This window comes from Otolemur garnettii, unplaced genomic scaffold, assembly GCF_000181295.1.
Source record: "Otolemur garnettii isolate 467f Iridium unplaced genomic scaffold, OtoGar3 scaffold00089, whole genome shotgun sequence".
Classification (NCBI taxonomy): domain Eukaryota; kingdom Metazoa; phylum Chordata; class Mammalia; order Primates; family Galagidae; genus Otolemur; species Otolemur garnettii.
In genome coordinates this window covers 3,122,106-3,128,838 of record NW_003852484.1, presented here as the reverse complement: position 1 = coordinate 3,128,838, position 6,733 = coordinate 3,122,106, and positions in this window count along the sequence as shown.

Sequence of the window (6,733 nt, the reverse complement as noted above, 5' to 3'; positions counted from 1 at the left end):
TATGGGAGCAGCCTCCTGTCTGTGGTCACACACACAGACTCCTTAGGGGAGGTTCATCCTCACTAGTTCACTGTGGAGCAGACACCACAGGGTTAGTCTCCTCTGAACAATCAGTGGAACAAAAGAAACACCCAGAGGCACCTTCTTCTGTGATAAGAGGGTACAAGTCCTCCTGCCCATATTTCAGGGCTTGAGCTGTTCCCTTGATCTTTGCCCTGGCCAAATACAAATCCCCACAATGGGTATTTGCTTTGGCCGTTGACTGGGCAGGGGATGGCCTGGTTAATGTTTCTTGCCAGGTCTTGCATGCAACTTCTTCTGTGGCCATTATATTTCTTCAGAGTATTCACAGACCCAGCAGGGAAGTTTGCAAGCTGTATGTCCTGTAGGCTAGACTTCTAGGAAAATCAGCAAACTGCTCAGATAAGAAATTTAGAGGCTGGTTTAAAAGTAAACTAGTTACCAGTTTTTATTCCTCCATGTTCAGCTTATTTCTGTTTTCCCCTTTTTCTGGGGGTGTTTTCTCTTGCCAAGAATGGGGTCTTTGGTCTCCATGCTGCCTGCAACCTTACATAATCCTAAAAAGGACCTTACTTGGTAAGTCATTATGTCTATTTTTAAAAATGAGAAAAACTAATATTTATAGGTTTGGTTAATTTGCCCAAGGTCATATAGCAAGTGAATTTCTGATTTAAGCTTAAACCCAAATCTGACTGAAACTCAGACCTTAACTATTATAGTATCCTAATTCCCAGTACCCTAAAGAGGATCCAGGGGTATCCCTTCCAGATTCCCATTTTAAGAATGACTAACCTATCCTCCAGAGGCTGGAAATATCTGCTGCAGATGGGTCACAGCAGCATCTTTCACTGGAAATTGATCTTAACCTGCAAAGAGCTAATTCTTCCCCCAAGTCTGATTGATGCAGAAATTTAAAACCATGGCCCTCTTCTTTAATTTGGGGCAACTACAAAGGCTATGCTAGTTCCAGAACTCCTCCTAAGATTGATTGAGTCCTTAGTTGCAACTGTATTGTAGGTCAGTTAATCCTTGTGCCCAGTCCTGCCTTCCTCAATGCCTTACAGATATTTCTGCCTCAGATGCTCCCTAATAAACCTCTGTAATCAACTCAACTCAGTGTCTCTAGGCATTTTTCCTGAGGACCCAATTAAGTCAGAGTCTTTCCTAGTATGTTTTCCTTTTATTAATAAAATTGAATGTTGCTATGATTTGAGTGTTTCCTCCAAAACTTATATCAAAATGTAATTGCTGTAATACTGTACAAAATGTAATAATGTCAAAATTGTAACTCTCAAACTTACAATTTTGACAGGGCCTTTAAGAGGGAATAGATCATGAAGGATTTGTCCTCATGAATGGATTAATGCCATTATTAGAGGAGTGGGTTAGTTATCTCGGGACTTCAGTCCCCCACCCCCTTTTCTTTTAAGGCCCAGTCTTGTTCTTTTGCTTGGGGCCAGGGCCTCAGCATAGCTCACAATAAATTCAAACTCCTGGTCAAGCAATCCTCTTGCCTTTGCCTCCTAAGTAGCTGGGATTACATGTGCATACCACAGTGCCTGCCTAATTTTTCTTTCGATTTTCTTTTTTTATTTCAGATTGATATGAAGGTACAAATGTTTAGTTACATTGCTTTTATTTCTAAGGTAAATTTCAAATGTAATTGAGTCCTTCACCCAGGGGGTGTCCTGAATACTCTCACATTGTGACATTAGGTGAGATCTTCCCAATAATTTTTCTATTTTTAGGAGAGATGAGGTCTTGCTTTGTTCAAGTTTATCTCCAACTCCTGACCTCAAGTGATCCTCCTGACTTGGCTTCCTAGAGTTCTAGGATTACAGATGTGAGTACTTTGTTCTCTCTCTTGTGTGCTCTTAACCTCTCTAGCTCTTTCTCACCATGTATTAATGCAAGAAGGCCCTTACTCAGACAGGGCTTCTTGATTTTGGACTTCCCAGTTCCCAGAACCATGAGTCAAATAAATTACTATCATTTATAAATTACTCAGTTTATGATATTCTATTATAGCAGTGGAAAATGAACTAATATAAATATCACATAATTATAAAAAAATTAATACAATTATACATTATGGGAAATGAAAAACAAACTAATGCAAAATTCTTTTTGAAAGTTTCCTGGGCTTGAGATGGAATTAGAATCAGTAGGAGATAACAGCAATCTTTGTTATGAGGAAACTCTAGGTGGGAGAGATGAGGCAAAGGCAAGGCCAGTGAGGGATGCTGCTATGAGTCAGCAGCAACTGATATTCCTAGCAGCTGGGAAACAACTGGCTTTATCACCCTGAAGAAGGGATCTGAGCAGAGCAGCATAGTATATGCTAAGGAGGAAGAGCATAATGTTGAGCTGTAGAGCTCACTAGCTGTGTGCCCTTGGGCAAGATATTTAACCTTTTGTGCCTCAGTTACCTTTTAGTAAAGTAAAATGAGGATAATCTTAATTATTTTATAAGTTTATGAGGAGAATTATTTTTTTTTTTGTACTGCAGAGTCTATTCTGCTAATGGGTTTTAAAATCAAATTGTGAGTGTCAGTCAGTATTTTTTTAACGAAATAAAACACAATAGACACTTTCATGATAACATGTTCTATAGGCAAGCTGTGGGGAAATAGGCACTGTCAGATGTTGATAACGGCAGTGTGAAATGGTACAATTGCTGCCATTGGTGGACTGTTATGAAATTGTCTCCCATGAACCCTAGCTTCCTGGATTCATTCCCTGTGTAGTCTCCCTCCAAAGGAACCTGAACTAGAACTGTAATAGCTTTGATCAACCAAATGCAGTGGAGGGAAAGTTACACGACCTCTAAGCCCATGCCTTAAGAAGCCCTGCAGTTTGTATTTCTGCTCACTGTGAAGTCAGGGCCATGTAAAGTGTGGGCAGTGCTGCCTGAGGGACCACATCAGAGAAAGGCTGTGCATTCAATCATCCAGATGAGGGTCAGTATGAGTGAGGCCATCTTGGATCTTCCAGCCAAATTGCAGCTTTGTGAACAAGCTCCACTGGCACCTCCTGTGGCAGAGATGAGCTGTCTTAGCTGAGCCGGGCCCAGCCAACTCACAGAAGTATGATAAATAATAAATTACTGTGTTTTAAGCCATTACATTTTGGATGGTTTCTTATGGAACCACAGATAACCAAAACACCTATGGAAGGGAATTTGTAATATCTAAGGAAACTGCACCATGGATTTAATCTTTAACCTGTAATTCCCACATTTACAAACTTACCCTGACACTATACTCACAATAACATTGAAACAAATAAAAATGTATAAGCTTACTCTTTGCGGCCTTAGTTGTAATAACAAGATATTAGAGATGCTCTAAATGGCAGGTGTATGACATTAATTAAATACACTCTATACTCATGGACTAGGCAGCTGTTAAAAAAAATGAGGAAGGTCTCTGTGGTCTGTATAGAATCAACTAAGGTTTATATTACGTGTAACAATCATAGTATAACAATGTGTGTGTGGTGTGTGTATAACCAGAGACATGTAGAGATATAGATAGAGACATAGTACACTACCTTTTGTAGAAAAAGAAGGAAAAAGTGATACACATATATATTTTTGCAAAAAGGAACAGAAATAATGACATGGTAACCTGGTTACTTATAGAGGTAGTGGAGACAGCTTAAGGGACTTTTTTAAATATACATTTTTATATGGTTTTGATTTTTGAGCCATGTTAACATTTTACATTTTCCAAAGAGAAAGTCAACAATTATGGGTAAACTCTATAAAACTGAATATGAACAGAAACAATGGCTCAGATTGTGTATCCTACAGATAACAAAACCATAATGAAGAAAAAAGTATTTCAAGTAACTTGAAGTCCAGTACTCAAATAGGCTCTATTTGATAGATAAAAGAACTACAAGATTTTATAAAGAAATCTTGCAATTTATTTAATAGAGTTGTTGGTAATGCTATTGGTGTTTGCTTTAGTCTATTCAGCTTACTATAGCAAAGTACCATGTAAACAACAGAACTTTGTTTCTCACAGTTCTAGAGACTGGAAAGTTCAAGATCAAAATCTAGTAGATTCAGCGTATAGAGAGGGCCCAAATTCCTAGTTCACATATGGCTGTGTTGTCAGGTGACAGAAGTCAGAAAGAACTTCTCTGAGGTCTCTTTGATAAAGCACTAATCCCTTATGGGGGCTCCATCCTCATGACATAATCATCCTATAGGCAAAATGCCTATATGCCTCTAGCCAAAAAAAGCCCTTTGAGAGAGAGCAGTGAAAAGACTTTATGCAGGCATACTTGTGAGAAACTAAGGCAGAATCCCATGTGGTTGGGTTAGTTGTGGGCCTAACATGACCAAGGCTTTGGCTGGAATAGCATTTCCAGAGATGTCCAGATTGCATTAAGGAATTAACGTTGACTTCATAAGGCCAGTAAAAAAGCCCTTTGGAAAACTGGCCAGATACTCATCAGTAACCTTTCCTGATCTATGGTAAGTAACAAAGGTTGCTTGCTGATGGGTCCAGGAATGCAAATGTGCTCAGGGACCTCAAGAGAAGAGGAATTTACCCAATGCATACAGGTATCTAATGGCACAGATGAAACCTGGGCTCATGAAAGGCTTCTGAGAAGTCTAGCCTGAAAATTCCTTATAAAATGTTCCAGCAAAAAACCCTGACTTAAAGCTCACATGGGAGCAGAGGTTTGCACACAAATTTCTGTATGCCCAAGAAGTTTCTTTATGCCTTGCTTAAACATTCAAAGTAATAGCCTCCAAATGGAAAGGTCAGCAAGGGCAGGTATTCAATCTACCTTGTTCCTCCATAGCCTCAGACTTCATCAGATAAGAACAAAGACGTAATGGCTAACAACATGTTCTACATTAAATTATGTTAAATTGGGTTATATTGAAAGGGTTGTGTCAAAAGGTATGGTGAGTGGATTATCGGAAGCTAATCACGAGGTAGTCACGTGATGTTTAAATGGATCAATGAGGTCATTGCTGTATTGTGCACATGTACATAATTCCCTATATAAACCAACCGCAAATAAAGAAGCTCGCCATTTTGCCTGAGTGAGCAGATGGTCACCATTATTTAAAACACAATTTCAATAAGTGTGCTTATTCTCTCTGCAATATCCCTTTTCTGTGAGACCCTTATGGCAACATCACCCCCCAAAGGTCCCACCTCCTAAGACCATCACATTGGAAGTTAGAATTTAACATACACATTTTGGGAGGACACAAGCACTCAGTCTATAGCAGTACTCAAATTCCAAACTACTTTGTATGTAATAAAGGATTGAGAAAATGAATAAACATGTTAATTATCTTGGGAAATAAAGTTCGTACTGTGAGGTAGAGGTTATATGAATATGGAATGGTAGAAGGAGAAAAAGAACTCATGGTAGCTGAATGGAATAACAGGTATTTCCTAACTCTGCCCACAAGGCTGAATTGAAACGTTGGTCTTAATTTTTTTCGTCAAAATCTCTATTATCTATTTCTCTATTGTTATAGAGTTTTTTTAGCTTTAAAGTAAATACTTTTGTCTGCTAGTATAATAGTAATATGAAGAAATTATTTCCTTGAGTCACATGATCTGAGGTGATTGTAGCATCCAAGAAGGAAGGTGAGATTAAATGCTTTAGTAAAAGTGGAAATAACTTTCTGTTTCATCTGAGGTGATTATAGCATCCAAGAAGGAAGGTGAAATTAAATGCTTTAGTAAGAGTGGAAATAACTTTCTGTCTGTAATTTAACAGGGACACGTCTGGGTAATTTTCCTGGGAACTGATTCTAGAAACCAATGAGTTCTTTTATTTCCAGGTTGATTTCTGCCACTTTTTGTTATTATTTGTCTTTAAATTTGATTATCACATTGACTACTTAGCTTCCTTTTCAGGTCCTCCATAATCCAAAACAAATACTTTCCTGTTTCAGACTTTTTGTTATTGTTGATTGGGCTGGGTATGGCTCATGCCTATAATCCTAGCACTCTGGGAGCCAAGGCAGGTGGATTACCTGAGCTCCTGAGTTCCAGACTAGACTAAGCCAGAGCGAGACCTCCTCTCTCAAAAATAGCCTTCTCTAAATGTTGTGGCAGGTGCCTCTAGTTCCAGCTAAACAGGAGGCTAAGGCAAGAGAATCGCTTGAGCCCAAGAGTTTGAGGTTGCTGTGAGCTATGACGCCAGAGCACTACCAAGGGTGACAAAGTGAGATTCTGTCTGCCAAAAAATAAATAAATAAATTTCATCATCACATTGACTACTTAGCTTCCTTTTCAGGTCCTCCATAATCCAAAACAAAAATAAAAACAAAAACCTTCCTGTTTCAGGCTTTAATGGATCTAGTTTAGAACCATTGGTTGGTTAATAAATATCTGTGATTCCTACTGTAGGATTTCTGGGGTAGAGGTGGGCAAAATGGGACAAGTGCTGGGATCAAATCTATGTAATTGTCATAATGTTTTCAGTATTAATTATTACACTGAGGCTGGGTGCTATATAATCCTAGTACTCTGGAAAGCTGAGGTGGGTGGATCACTTGAGCAAGAGCAAGACCCCATCTCTACTAAAAATAGCCAGGTGTTGTGCTGGGCACCTGTAGTCCCAGCTACTCAAGAGGCTGAGGCAGGAGGATCTCTGGAGCCCAGGAGTTTGAGGTTGCCATGAGCTATGACACCATGGCACTCTACCCAGGGCGACAGAGTAAGAC